Here is a 15,394-nt window from a genome sequence, read left to right as displayed (position 1 = left end):
ACAACTGTTAACTGGTGGGAGTTGTAAACATCCCGTCAAACGCCATAAGAATATCGAAGTGGACTGTAGTCGTTGATTTATGACTTCCTGCAGACTGGAAGGTTGTGTGTTTGTCGAGTACAGCATAAATAGCTTCCCAGTGCTTGGAATTTTAAAGACTCTTAATTTTAATTTTAAAATTAGTGTATAGTACGTGTTTTCCCCATAAGTCTAGTGGCAGTAGACTTTATAGAAGTCAGATTTATATTCCGTGATCGCGTGGGATCTGCAGATTTGAAAGGAAATCTCAAACCTCTGTTTGAGGTTAGAGGCATATCAAGAACCGAACGACCATATTACCTTATTTCCTGTATTTTAAGACGCAATTTTTCATATTTTAAATTTTATGAAATCATGGTGCATCTTGCAATCGATGGCGTCTTAAAATCGATAAAATGCTTTAAATCAAATTTTTACATTTCAGGATTAAAAATGCATGTTATTCAATAATGAAACAACCCATAGGTTGATTGAAGAGAATTGAATTAATTACTGAAATACATGTACAATAGTAGTAATAATAATGATAATAATAATTAAATTTATTTATTTAAATGCTTGACAACAGCTAAATAAGGCCAATAACAGCCAAGTACTAAACCAGAGTACAGGATAAAATATAATAAATAATTAAATTAATTTCAATAATAATAAAAGTGAAACATTACAAATACAAAAACAAACAAATGAAACTAAATATATAAATGTATCATATTAATAATAATAATTCAATTCATTTATTGAATAATATTTCAAAAGTAAATAGGCTAAATATGATACCTAAGTAATATAATTCAATTCAATAATTCTAAATAAAAACATTAGACAATAAAAAACAGACAATAAAAACAGGATAATAATTCAATTCAATTCAATTCATTTAATTCATTTAATTTATTAAAGTGTTTATCAACAGCGAGGGGCCAATGACAGATAAACACTGATGATGATAATTCAATTCAATTCATTTATTAAAGTGCTTGACAACAGCCAAAAAGGCCAATAACAGCCAAGCACTAACAACAAGACAGACATTACAATACAAAAGCAAACAAACAAAGAACTGAAAACATAACCGTACAATAATAATAATAATAAATTATATTCGCTTAGCTGACCAAGAAATTCTCCGCATTTTATGACATCCAAAGATAGAGCATATATAATACCTTCTTGTTCTGTTGATATGCTGTGTTGTGAAAGCAAGAGACTTTTGGTGATGGAAGTCTGAACATAGGTCCTGTGTAACAGAAGCTGACAAAGAAAGTGTTTTGATGAGCCCCTAATTTAATGCCAGAAACAGTATTTTATTTATGTGTATAAAAACCGAACCAAACGCCTTTTTCATCCGCTCTGACGTAAAGGAAAGCCTTAAAAGTTTTAAATCCAATTTGTTGCAACACACGTATATTTCTACCTGTTTCTGTCACAGTAATAATGACAGATACGAACTTTGTGAATTTGTTCATAACTGTTTTATTTCCAAAATTGTGCAAACATTTAATTACTGCCACAAATATTACGCTCACTAAATAATTTTAGTAGTTTTTACAGCGTATATAAATTGTCTATGAATCGGCATTTGCCATAAAGGTTTGTTCCGTTTTATCAAAATTGGAACAAAAGTCGAACAAGGGAGTTAATTTTATCCTGTTTCGATATGGTGCAATCACAAACTTCAGACTTCTTTTGTAGGAATTAATAACATTGAGATCCAAATGATTTTATTTACGTACATTTCGAATTAACAGAGCTACCGAAGTAGTACTGGCGCTACCAACCTCGGTGTATTGTAGTACACATTCCGAAGCGATAGGTGGCAGCACACACGCTGCGGAGCGGGGCTACGTTAGCTCTCAGTGTGGGGAAGTTAGGGCTTGTGCGAGGGTCAGGAGTGAGCAGTTGTGTTAAACAGTGTGTACTTACTTAGTCGCTTTCCCCAATCGTGTTATCTAGCTTAACGAAACAGGACTAGGTCTGGAGCATCAAGGATTACACTGTGTGTGAGTACACGACTTATCTTATCTTACTATTTTACATTCTGATCGTGAGTGCAAATGCTTAGAAGCGGCCGGTTTCATTGTGAAGCGTCTGTAGCACAACCAGTATTTTGGTACACTCGTATTGACCGCCCGGCTGGTTAAATTTTCCTAGTCTAGCCTTGTGACGTCACATGAGTGGATTCTGTCAACTTTGGCCTTTCCCTGAAAACCGAGCAGTGGTGGTTGTGGCAGTGGTTTGCAGTTTTAATTCTGGACTTCAGCAATAACGCGTATGAATACATTTGGTGGGAGATCTCAAAATTGTGCGCTCAGTTTAATTGGTGTAAAGAGAACCGGCAAACGTTAATGGTTATAGGAAGTGTGTCATAACTTCTTTATAGTTGATTACGTAATACGAACCCGAAGCTGACTTACTCACCTCCGCATAATACTGTCGAACTTCACCTTTACACCCCCATACGTCTTACTGTAACGGTTGGTTCTTAATTCTTAATGTTTTACTTTCTGTTCTATGAAAGACCGACGAAGATTATGTCGAATTTTTGTTACTTGTGAGCGCTGATAATATTTTGGATTCGTTTATGGAAAATTCCCGTACATTCTTCAGACGCTTTTAAACTGTATTCCCCAGACTTTAATGCTAGAGTTTGAATTGGGTGTTTAAAACAAGGTATAAAGAAATTTTAAGTAATACATTGCAGAATATGAGCTGCAAACATGTTTGGATTTATCTTAAATTTAATTTATCTATAAACGTTGTAAGCATTGTTAATGTATTTTGTCCTTAACAGTCAAATACAGATAAAGCAGTTTTAGTGTCGTGCAATGCCCTACTTTAGTAGACACGAACTTTTCTTCTGCGTTGGTTCTGTCAACATTTTCCATGTCTTTACATTTTATCCTCACTTGTACCGTGAATTGAAGTGAACACCCATCTCATTAAAGTCTTCCATTTTTAATTGTGTGCTTATGACAATGGGCGTACAGCATGAGAAGCAGTGATAAAGAAAATAATACAGACTTTCATTTTGAAAAGATTTTATTGGGCGCAGTGAGAATAATGAGACCCAGATCAAGAAGCCATTCGTATAAAAGGCTGCATGTGCCGTAATGTAACGTTTAGCATTTTATAGTGAAATTTGCAGTGTGGCTGTACACACGTGCCGAAATTTGAGCTCGCGTGTTTAAAAACTTCAGTCTTTGGTGACATTATTGTAACGAATTTCCAATCCTTGATTCTCATATCGTATCATAGGAGCACTGTGTCCCCAGTGAGTCTGTGTGTGTTATCTCTTTTGGCCGGCGGAAGCAACTGGAGTATACACAGTCAGATCCAACAAATACTGGTACTTGAGTGGCTAAAAATAATGACACTAGTACCTAAGAAGCCGGACTATTTCCTGCATCATGGTGCCACTGCAGAGCGCTCGTGTTTGAGTTAGTTGTCCTGGCCAGAACAGTCAACCAGGAACAAGATAATAAATTGCTGTTAAGCTGGATTAAAAAGGAACTATTTTGGAAAGGTGTACTCTTTGGAGTACAGTAAAATTTTAAACGTGTTCTTTAGGCCACATCATGGGTTGTGACGTCAGCAGATTGCTACATTGTTTCCTGTGATTTTACTGGATCACTGTTACTCTAAAATAATAACAAATGCAATAATTGTTTCCAAGGTAATTGTTGTTGTAGTCTGATCCGAAACCGGTCTTGTGAGACATCTCGGCTCGCGTTGTATTCTACGACGAATTTAAATAATTACGTCTGCTCCCATTGTGGTGAAAGTGTATTCTAACAGTGACACATTGTTGCAACATTGTGTTAGAAGAATGAGACCCCGGGTTATGTGGGTTACTTATTTGTGGGGAGAAAACGCGACATGCAGACAAAGTTGTTGTTGGCTCACGCTATAGTGCGAAGGAGACAAATAATAAGTTTTTGAAAAGCAGACTTTCAGATCTGCCCTTTTCACACGAACTGTCTCAATAAAGAAGCCATAGAGAGAGAGACAGAGAATATTTACCAGTTTCACTGTGTTTGCGTTTCGTCAGAATTATCCTGTGTTTTGAAGCATTGCGTGTTTCTGTTGTGACAATAACAGTCAAAATGAAAACATTTTATGTCCCATTCAACTGCACGAAAACGTTGGTAAACTAATCGAAACTGCATGTAGACTCACGAGTTGTGTTTCTAAATATAATACAGAAAATGTTTGATTCCAAATGCACTGCTAATTCGTATCGGAAATTTACAGTCCATTCAGTTATAATTTCAGTGATTTGCAGCTTGATCCAAGGTATTAGTGGACAGCAAAGACAAAGCCCGGCCAACGGTGTTTCCTGTTGGATTCTCCCAACTGCTTTTATCGTAATGACATGGGACGTGGGGGGGGGGGGGGGGGGGGTATGAAAATTCACGTACGCCCGTTCCCAATAAGGGGGTTTTATAATTGCTGCACAATTATATTGTTGCGAGTGTTTGCAGAAGTGATGGTTGTAATAATAATAATAAATCACCATGAGATTCGTTTCTACTTTGGGTAAGTTATTTTAATTCGAAATTTAAGTTTGGTGATAAGAATAAACATGCCGTTTCTTTTATAGTCTGGATTTTCGTTCCGACACCCTTTATTCAAGAAAATGAAACGGTTTGTGATATAAAATGTTTGTTCTTCAGTAAAGCTGGTTCTGTGTGTAAGTAAGCCCAAAGTAGTCAACGGATTTAAGTCATACGTAGGGCGTGGTTGAGTAATCGAGACTTGTTATATAATCTTTACTCGGATAAGACAATTATTATATTATGACTCCTTTTGTCCGGATGTGGAAGAAGACATTGCTCACGTAAATAATATTTGTTTTGTCAAGATCAGAGTTAAGGAACTTTATAAAACCGCCATTCTAGGAACTTCATACGTCATTTGAAAGACGCTCATGTAAAATATATAATGTACCACGCGAAATCTGTATAATGCGTGTAATACGTATTAAAAATAAAAATGTATTTCAGAAATAGCTGCTGCACTATGTACCTGAGGGGCATGGTTTTTCTCAGGTACATAGAAGTCAAAATAACCTGTAAAACGTCGAATAGATGGAATGGTAGTACAAAAGTAATCTGCTGTAGAAGTCAAAGAGTTTGTTTACGTCGAACAGGAACACATTCGAGGAAATTCAGAAATATAGATCATAATTTTGCGTTGCGGAGCGAATATAAACTGACAACACTAAGGTTGGAATGCCGATGATAGTTTGAGACGTAAAAAATCGCGAGATTAAGTATCTAGAGACCTAGAATGAACATTATTATGGTCATGTGAAGGTAAACAGGTTCAGCGGCTCTTAAACTGTGTCAGGCACGGACCGAAACGTCCGCCCGTTTAGTACATGTTTGGCTGTCGCAAATACTTTTCTGACACTAATGTTAGTAACTGATACATCTTGAATGAACGAGAAATTCTATGTTGAGGCATGTAAAGTTTGATGGCTGGTCTCTGACCCGTCTTAGCTGTGGACTTACGTGTATTTGCTTGGTATTTTTATAGCATTTTTTTGAAAATGCTTTACTGTTTTAATGGATAACACGGCAGAACTACTAATCCCGTTATTTGAGAATTAAATGGAGTGTTGGCGCAGGTATTAGATTCATAGTGTCCCCACGTAATGAAGTTCGGAAAGATTTCCTTGGAGTTTGGATTGGTCGTGTGGGCCCTAAACTCCAGAATAAAAGTAAATCGTGAAACACATTTGGGTTTGATATTGTATGGTAGTTTCTTCTATTGAGATTCTTGTGGACCGCGTAAAAAACTTAACACTTCGAAACACGCACAGATAATAATTTTTAACTGAGAACTAAGATTGGCCTGTGACCACTCACCCCATCTATTGCCGAGGTTAAGAATTAGTAGCAACTATACTATCTCCCCCCCCCCCCCAAGTGCCTATATGGCGTATAGTGGGACAGCGTTTATTAAGATTGGCGTATGGCATAGTTTAAAAACCTTGATTTTGCGGATTTTAATTTTGGTTTGGGAGTGAGGGCTATGACGTACTAGGAAGGAAGTAATTGGAACTTCTTACGAAACGAATATTTTTTTAAAAGACACTGATCATTTAAAACCTGTTAGGACACTCACAGTAGAAGGCTGATAAAATTTTGCTAAGAATTTTATAATTTGTCTTTTAAATAAAATATTATTGGGGTCAAATCAAGGAGGATCAGGTGTTAATGTACGTAAGACGTGCGATAGCGATAGAAATACAGTTCATGAAGTTTTAGCCGGAGAAACTCAAAATGTAAACTGGATTAATCTGGCTTAGGATAGGAACAAGTGACACTGTAATGAAACTTGTGAACATTTCTTGACTAGCTCAGGAAATGTTAGATGGAGTCAATTTAGTTCGTTGGTTGAAGTGATTCTATTTTAATTTCTTGCCTTGGTTTCAATGACAATTTTTCTTTATGAATTAAGTAAAAAAAAAAAGTCGAGTTGTACTCTGATTACGTCATAGTCGCTTTGAGCGTCTTATAATGGTGAAATTGTATGACCGACACATATTTCCATATGTGCGTCATAAAGGGGGTCTTGAATTCTAAATATGTTGACAGAAATTTTTCGTAGCATTGTCATGACCAAAAAGATCTCTGCTGACCAATTATGAATTCACGTTTGCGTAACGCGATTAATCGAATGGACATAGTTTGAATTTCGTATCGGAATCTTTCATCACTCGTTCGAGATATGTTCATATCGCATATTATTTATCGTTTTACTATTAGTTAATTGTATAGGAAGTATAATTTCTTCATGTATTATGATTTTGAATAGTGAAAAATTGATTTCCAGGTGAGAGAGATCCCTCTGTCGGTATTTGAGCCTACAAACGTTTTCTTTTTGATTAACTGAATTATGCCTTTGTTATCTGGTTATTATTCATTCACTAGAGCAGAGCGCTCCTTTCGGAGCTCCTCGGGGGGGGGGTCAAGTTTTTAAAACGCAACCAACCCCCCCTTCGGTTGCGTTTTAAAATCTTGCGTAAGAATCTAAACTAACCCCCCCCCCCCCGAATGGAGGGTTAAAACACTTGACCAACCCCCCCCCCCTCCCGAAGTGGGAATTTCCACTATTGAGCGAATGTAATTTCGGTTCATTTCGGAACACTGTTAGTCCAGCTGATATTTGTGATTTTTTTATTTAAAAACTGTTCTGTATAAAAAAGAATTTAATACAGATGTAGTTTAAAGTCTGCGATTAATTTTGGATATTTTCCGATGTTATAAATATTTACGATATCCAAGGAAAAATTAATTTATGATTCAGTGTACTTTGATGTCTGTAGTGTTCCCATTTCCAACATTTAATTTACATTTGAGAGTAATGAAATGTACGAAATTGCAAAGAGACGAGTTTGAAAAATATGTGTACTAGAGATACGAGTATAAATTTTTTACTCATTGTTTGTATATGGAACATGCATGCCCCCACTAAGTCTTGCGACCTTGTGTTTTTGTTAATATGTAAATTTTTCTGGTTTTAAATTAGTTTCTTAAGCGGTTGGCCATCGAAGGCATGTGTGAAGTTCATAATCCTTTATTGGCTTTTCCAGTGACGTCTGTGAATTTTGGGAATAAATAAGAGAGACTTGGAACTTATTTATTTTCTGTTTTGCTCCGTGATTTTCATAAAGCAGCATAGTAAATATTATCGATTAAGATTAATATAGTTAAACTGTGGACCTAAGGAAGTGCTTGGCTGTGCCTAGTAGGGTTATTATTAGAATAATTAAACCAAGGATTATAACAGATCATGTATGTAGAGGGAAATTTGAGTTGGAAACCCTTAAACGAAAAGAAAACTTTCAAAATTTAGAAAATACTGTTAAAATCGGAAGTCGCAACAGAAATTGTAAGTGTGTGGACCGGCTCCAGCTGTTTGAAAATAGATTATAATGTGGGCTTTTGTGATTATGGTAATGAAACTTTGATAACATAAATATACAGTATGCGTAACATCGGTTAATAAGGAATGGGCCTTGTCTGTGGATTAAGCTCATTATTGAGGTGCTAAGCAGATTCGACAACATTTTAGTGTACATGGCCTGTTTTCGATCAGTCATTACTGACGTCAATTCCTTCTTATTTTTTTTTAAAGTAAGTGTATTTGCGTATTCAGCAAGTAAGTGTTTGAACTGTAGATGTAGGCACGCGATAATGTGATCGCAATTTTAGAATCGTTGTGTGTTTCAACGCACGTAAAACGGAATTCACTTCTGTGCCCCTCAAATCTTAGGTCTGACCCATTCCCTTAGTACAGGCTACGCCCACAGCAACTGTTCGATAAATTCCCTTTTGTTGTGTTGTGTATTGTTAACATCGTGTAGGGTTTTAGGTAGATACCAGCGCTTTTAAGGAACATACTGCTTAAATTTTTAGCCTTGAAGATGGTAGCAGTTACGAGGTCATAATCTTCCGTCCGCCTGGTATTACGAGGGTCGCTCATTAAGTAATGCCCCACATTTTTTTCCTCAGAACATATTTATTCAAGATGGCTCAAATTTAGTGACAATATAAATCAATGTTTCCTTTACACATACTATTTTTCCACATAGTCCCCATCAACTTGTACGGTTTTACGCCAGCGTGGAACAAGTGCATGCATGCCTTGCCGGTACCAGCTCTTGTCCTGTGCACGTAGCCATGTCCTCACTGCTTGAATCACGCTCTCGTCATCTTCAAATCTTGTTCCGCGGATAGCATCTTTAAGTGGCCCAAAGAGATGGAAGTCGGAGGGTGCCAGATCTGGACTGTAGGGTGGATGGGGTAGCACCGTCCAACCCAATTTGGTGATTTCTTCCCGGGTTCTCAGACTTGTGTGAGGGCGTGCATTGTCGTGCAGGAGCAAAATTTCTGCTGGATGCTTGTGAGGCCGAACTCGTCGAAAACGCTTCTTGAGGGTTTTCAGGGTCCTGATGTACGCGTCTGAATTGATGGTCGCACCTCTTGGCATCACATCCACAAGAATGACCCCATCACTGTCCCAAAAGACAGTCATCATGACTTTTCCGGCGGAGGGAGTTGTCTTGAATTTCTTCTTTCTCGGTGATTGAGGATGATGCCACTCCATTGACTGCCTTTTTGTCTCTGGCTCAAAGTGGTGTATCCAGGTTTCGTCACCTGTAATGATCCGGGACAGAAAGACCTCTCCCTCAGCATCAAAACGCTCCAACAATTCAGAAGAAATCGTTTTCCTTTGAATCCTGTGGTCTGCTGTGAGACTTCGTGGAACCCATCTTGCGCACACCTTCGAATATGCGAGAGCCTGGATAATTGCAATCACACTTCCATTGCTGACTGAAAGCTGTTGGGCCAATTGTCGAGTTGTGATGCGCCGATCCTCACGAATAATGGCATCCGCGCGGTTCAACATGTCTGGAGTGGTGGCTGTGGCAGGACGCCCAGAGCGCGGCAGATCACGGAGCTCGGTTTCTTCACTTCCTGAAGCTTTAACTCTCTTAGCCCAGCGACCAACGGTGCTCCTATCGACTGCACAGCTTCCATACACAGCACACAAACGTTTATGAATGTTCACCACCGTTTCTTTTTCAGCAACAAGGAATTCAATTACAGCTCGTTGCTTGTAACGAGAGTCGTTCACAGACGCCATTTTAACAGTTCACTACAGCTCCGCTATCGGTTGGAATCATTTGAAACTCCGTACACGAACGCGGGAAACATCAAATCTCAAGCATGTAAAAGTACACTTTTCTATCTTCATTATTGGCTGAGAAAAAAAATGTGGGGCATTACTTAATGAGCGACCCTCGTATAATCTCGTTCTGATTCAACTCAGTGTAATAAGTATATTCGTAACGTTTGATGGAATTTAGTGACTTTATCACGTGGTTGCGTTTTACGAGGTTTATTGACAAAAATTATTTTATTCTTGTTCTGATTGCCATCCATTGTTAATGTCTCGCCTGTAGGAACCTGGAACATTTATTTCATATTTGATAAACATCTTAAAACACAGCGTGTTAACTTGCATTAATGCGGACCACATTGCTGGGATGGTGAGTGTCGTTCTTACTAAATTTAGCAGCCAGACAACTAAAAATACCGAACTGGCGGGTTTGAGGCAGCTTTTCCAAGAATTTTTCTGTCTGTCTCTCTCTTGACTCTTGCCTGGATTGTTAATAACCGGGATAGTAATTTAATTATGCAAGGTTTTTATTATTTCAGCCTCAGATAAAGTATCCATCTTAGAAATCATTCTCAAGGTCACTTAATGTAGATCAGTGGTATTCAACCTTTTTTTGTTCGCGTACCCCCAGATATAATTTATCTTCAACTTTGTACCCCCAAAGTTGTTGGAGTATAATTCAAGTTATACATAGTATATAATCTACATCTAAAATAAATTAAATAAATTACATTACGGATTATTCAGTGTTTATCATAAAATAATATATATATTTTAAATTTCACGTACCCCCTAGGATGTCTTCGCGTACCCCCAGATACAATTTCTCTTCAACTTTGTACCCCCAAAGTTGTTGGTGTATAATTCAAGTTATACATAGTATATAATCTACATCTAAAATAAATCAAATAAATTACATTACGGATTATTCTGTGTTTATCATAAAATAATATATATTTTTTTTAAATTTCACGTACCCCCTAAGATGTCTTCGCGTACCCCCAGATACAATTTATCTTCAACTTTGTACCCCCAAAGTTGTTGGAGTATAATTCAAGTTATACATAGTATATAATCTACATCTAAAATAAATTAAATAAATTTCATTACTGATTATTCAGTGTTTATCATAAAATATTTTTTTTTTTAAATTTCACGTACCCCCTAAGATGTCTTCGCGTACCCCCAGATACAATTTCTCTTCAACTTTGTACCCCCAAAGTTGTTGGTGTATAATTCAAGTTATACATAGTATATAATCTACATCTAAAATAAATCAAATAAATTACATTACGGATTATTCTGTGTTTATCATAAAATAAGATATATATTTTTTAAATTTCACGTACCCCCTAAGATGTTTTCGCGTACCCCCGGGGGTACGCATACCCCAGGTTGAACACCACTGATGTAGATGATGGATGTCTTCTGGGCTGTAGCTCCGTGTAGTCTGGTAGAAGTTTATCAAGTTCCTTGCTGTCTCCATCATCAGGGTGATCGCCCTGATGATGGAGGCACCCCAGAAGGCAGCCATATTTGTAATCACCACCGTGAAATTTGCTTGTTAGTCTTTGTTCTTCGAGAAACAACTTTTGTCTCCGTAGTTAAAATTTAGTTGCTTTATATGGACTTTACACTGCGATATCGTAACAGTCTGCGACACTGACTAAAATTAGAAATTATTGCCGTCGGCTAATTGAACGAATATAGTCTCTCGTCGTGCCGTTGATAAATAGCCCAGGCTGTGTCCGTATTAACTAAAACCTTTAAGCCCTAATGTTTGTTAGTTATGGGCAGTGCCCACATCTTGTTACGTGTAGCATTAACGAACTGTGTGTCGAGAAGTTAATACACACTCGGATGTTTAAGAAACTGTCTACCTTTTAATAAAACTCTGGTCCGTATTTTGAACCTGGCTGTAAGTGCATACCTAGTCTATTTAAAATCAGTTTTAAAAACTTTTGCATACATTTCTGCAAGAGACATACATTTTTAAAGTTTTAAATATAATAATGTCTTAACAGTTTGTTCTAATTCTAGTGTTTTAAAGTCAAAGCTGGTAATAATATTTAACCCTTTGAAGCCGAAGCTCGTCTAAATAATATTTAAGGATTCAGTCCGTACCGCGAAGTAAACACAACACTTCACCATTACGAATGTCAACTGGTTAACGCTGTTTAAGGAAATAATCCCTGTTTACACTGAGAACAATACGAAACCCGCACATACAAAACTCTGAGTTATTAAGTGTGTATAAAGAAGGTGGTACATATAGTTACCACTGGGTCTTAAAGGGTTAAGAATTAATTCCGTTACTGCAAAAAAAATTCGCCATTACAGAAAATACTGGTTAACGCTGTTTAGGAAAATAATAAATAAATAAACCGTTTACAAAATAAGAATTATTAATTGTTATATCGACTGGGTTTTAAAAGATTAATTAAACATTTGTATAAATAGTTTCTCTGTAAAGTAGTATCTACGAATTAATTGCTGAAGGAATTGTAATAGATTGAACTTTGTTTACGTGAAGTTTTTTTTTTGTTTTAATGAGAAAGTTGTGCCAATTGAGACAGCCAGTAACGTAACGCTAAATACGAAACTTCTCCAAAACAATAGGCTATTAAGACGCTGATCATACAACCAAAGTGAGCTTAATTACGATTCGGATAGAATTCACACTTTCATGGTACAGAATGAATCTGAGGTCTTTTGTAACGTGGTAAACACTTTTTTAAATACATATATTTATTTTTCCAGTCTATACACAAAACTTGTTTTAAAATAATGTTGTTAAAATTATTTATAACATTTACGATATAAATTGCATTATGTTATATTTTATGGCGCCATAAAATATAACATAATGCAATTTATATTGTAAATGTTATAAATAATTTTAACAACATTATTTTAAAACAAGTTTTGTGTATAGACTGGAAAAATAAATATATGTATTGATATAACACAAACATGACGCAATTAAGATATAAACTTTTTTAAATGCTAAAGATTCAGAAAGGAGTCTTAGGATCTTCACAATTTAAAGGAAATGTTTTCACATGGTCGCAGATACACCAGAACTTAATTAAACATGGCGATAGAGCTTGCCACGTTTTCAGATGATTTATTACTTACGTTAGTATAATGATCATATAGTCTGGTGACGAGATTTGAATACATAAACTACATGGTTGTCTATGAATTTAAGTCTCAACGAACTTTGTTACTAACATCTGGTAAAGGATCTGTGTTTGTGTTATAATGTTTATGTTATAATCCGATAAATTAACATAATCAGCACAGGCCAGAAGTTGATGTGTCTCATTCTTTTAGATTTCGTCTTTATTTTCTTGGAACTTCCTGATGACGTGTTTTAAAACAAGGTTAAACATTAGTGGTGATAAAGGAGCTTGCTTGGAACCATTCTGAGTAGGAAATGTATCAGATGTTTACATGTACCGACTTAACTGTAGATTTAATTTAAACACAAAGGTGTGGTAAAATTACTAACACCAGTGAGATTTTGCGTTTTAACACTTCTTAAAAGATACGAGAAAGTTCTTGCTATGTACTTATCTCGCACCGTTTATTTATTCTGCTTCACACTGATGTTAGATATTTTACGTGTTTTTTTTAAAATGTGATACAAGCACGTTTTTAAATTGTGCTGTTGATAATCAAGGCGAAGGAACGGGTGTTTGGATGTTAGATGTTATTGGAATAATCTGTGTAATAGTTGTATTTTTGAATTTTCCTATCTTATTTCATAAGGTAGTATATTTGCGTCATATTGTGAAGTAGGTTAATATTTTAATATTTTCCGTCAAATCACAATTTTTAATAAGATAATAAAATATAATATATTTAAAGTATCATTTCACGTTCCGTATCGAATGATCGATTTACAAATTGGAACGTCTCTTACGACATGTTTCGGTTATATGTAACCGTCCTCAGGTATAAATTAGATTGGTAAATTTAAAACTCGAATTACAATCCTTTACAATGTTATGCTTCTAGATGTCTTCCGCTAGACACTTCATGTCTCTATCAACTCATCACCGATATGTTTTTATTAAATTAATTTAATTTATTTTACTTATACATTCTACTATTTATTTACTTCCATCATTTTGTTTTCTATATTACTCCATATTTATTAATGTTTTATTTAAATCATTGCTTTACAGACTAATATTGAACATCAGATGAACCACGCCATATAAAAAACAATAACTTCGTTCTAATATATAAGAGTAATCTGATAAGAACATTTCAATAAACTGCATAACATTGTAAAGGATTGTAATTCGAGTTTTAAATTTACCAATCTAATTTATACCTGAGGACGGTTAAATATAACTGAAACATGTCGTAGGAGACGTTCCAATTTGTAAATCGATCATTCGATGCGGAACGTGAAATGATATTTTAAATATTTTATATTTTATTATCTTATTAAAAATTGTGATTTGACGGAAAATATTAAAATATTATCTTATTTCATTAAAATTATAAGGTTTCGGAAGGTTTATCTTCTTCCTTCTTCAGGTAAAAGAGAAAGGACAAACCCTCGCTGTTGAGCCAGCTGATTGATTGACCTCTGAGGCTGTTTACCTGAAGACGTAACAATATCCAGCTTCTGAAACTTAATTCTATTGAAATATAGACACTATGACTAAAGTTAAAAATTCAACACAATCGTCAGAAATCTTGAGACGTCATGTAGCGCTTGAAATATTGAACGTAAATATGAATTTAGATCTACCTCGAATGTGATTGTAAATCCGTAAGTCTGGGATTAATGATCATGGATTAAAATACATGGTTCGTTAATCTGCACGGTATTTTCTGTTTAGTGGGACAATATAAAGTGAACGTGATTTCTTCGTAGACAAACGCAAATTAATTTCTTCTAAACATGTCGTACTGTATATTTCACAAAACACAGAACATCGACCTGTAGGACAGAAATTTTACGTATCAGTCTGTGTGGTTGTAAATCGTGATATACTGCGAGGGAACAATATTATTTATAGTTGTAAGATTTAAGTTTTTCACGGTGATGATTGTTTTTTTTATGGTTTTTGGCGCCGTGTAGACTCATCGGTCATTCCGACGAGTCTACACGGCGCCAAAACCCATAAGAACGGAATCATCATAAATTATAGTTCTTTGAAAACAAAGAACCCAGGAAAATATTTGTGCCAGAACAAAATAGTTAAGTGAATGGATAATTTACGTCCATTTCATAACGAGGGACTTCGTGTTGCGTGCGTTTCGTAAGACGTCGTTAGAGAAGTGAAATCGAAGATGTGGCCACTGGCTGGACATGGCCTCGTGGATGCTCAAGAAATTTTAATGTTTGCAAAAAAAAAACATTTTTATTTGAAACACCGAGAGTTACATAGGATAACATTAATATTGAATGTTTTTTGGACTGGGTTATGACGCCTTGTACGTAATTTATCAGTCCGATTTTAGTTGATTTAAAAGTACAGGCATGCCTCGTTTTTATTGCGCCTCGCAGATATTGCGTTTTTTATTATTATTATTATTATTACAAATTGAAGTTTTGTGGCGACCCTGCGTCGAGCAAGTCTGTCGGCCACATTTTGGTAATTTTCGCATTATTTTGTTAGACATAATGCTATTT

General features: G+C 35.8%; 1 protein-coding gene across 23 annotated transcripts in view; it reads left to right on the top strand.

The window, feature by feature from the left end:
* PMCA (plasma membrane calcium-transporting ATPase 3) overlaps window positions 1-15,394 on the top strand; it is a 287,318-nt gene that overhangs the window by 116,057 nt on the left and 155,867 nt on the right. For 10 of the 23 annotated variants that reach the window (XR_015536677.1, XR_015536676.1, XR_015536675.1 and 7 more), the window contains exon 1: window positions 1,879-2,042. The exons of 5 other annotated variants lie outside the window; for them this stretch is intronic. The gene's annotated coding sequence lies outside the window, so the exon portion shown is untranslated. Of the gene's footprint in view, window positions 1-1,876; window positions 2,043-15,394 lie in introns of those variants that run through there. 8 more of the 23 variants (XR_015536674.1, XM_087354419.1, XM_087354406.1 and 5 more) reach the window with 2 other exon arrangements.

The sequence above is a fragment of the Zootermopsis nevadensis genome, unplaced genomic scaffold (assembly GCF_977971745.1).
Source record: "Zootermopsis nevadensis isolate Lab colony 2312 unplaced genomic scaffold, Znev_1.0 Znev_ptg000023l, whole genome shotgun sequence".
NCBI classification, from domain to species: domain Eukaryota; kingdom Metazoa; phylum Arthropoda; class Insecta; order Blattodea; family Termopsidae; genus Zootermopsis; species Zootermopsis nevadensis.
This window is presented reverse-complemented; position numbering and strand designations above follow the sequence as displayed.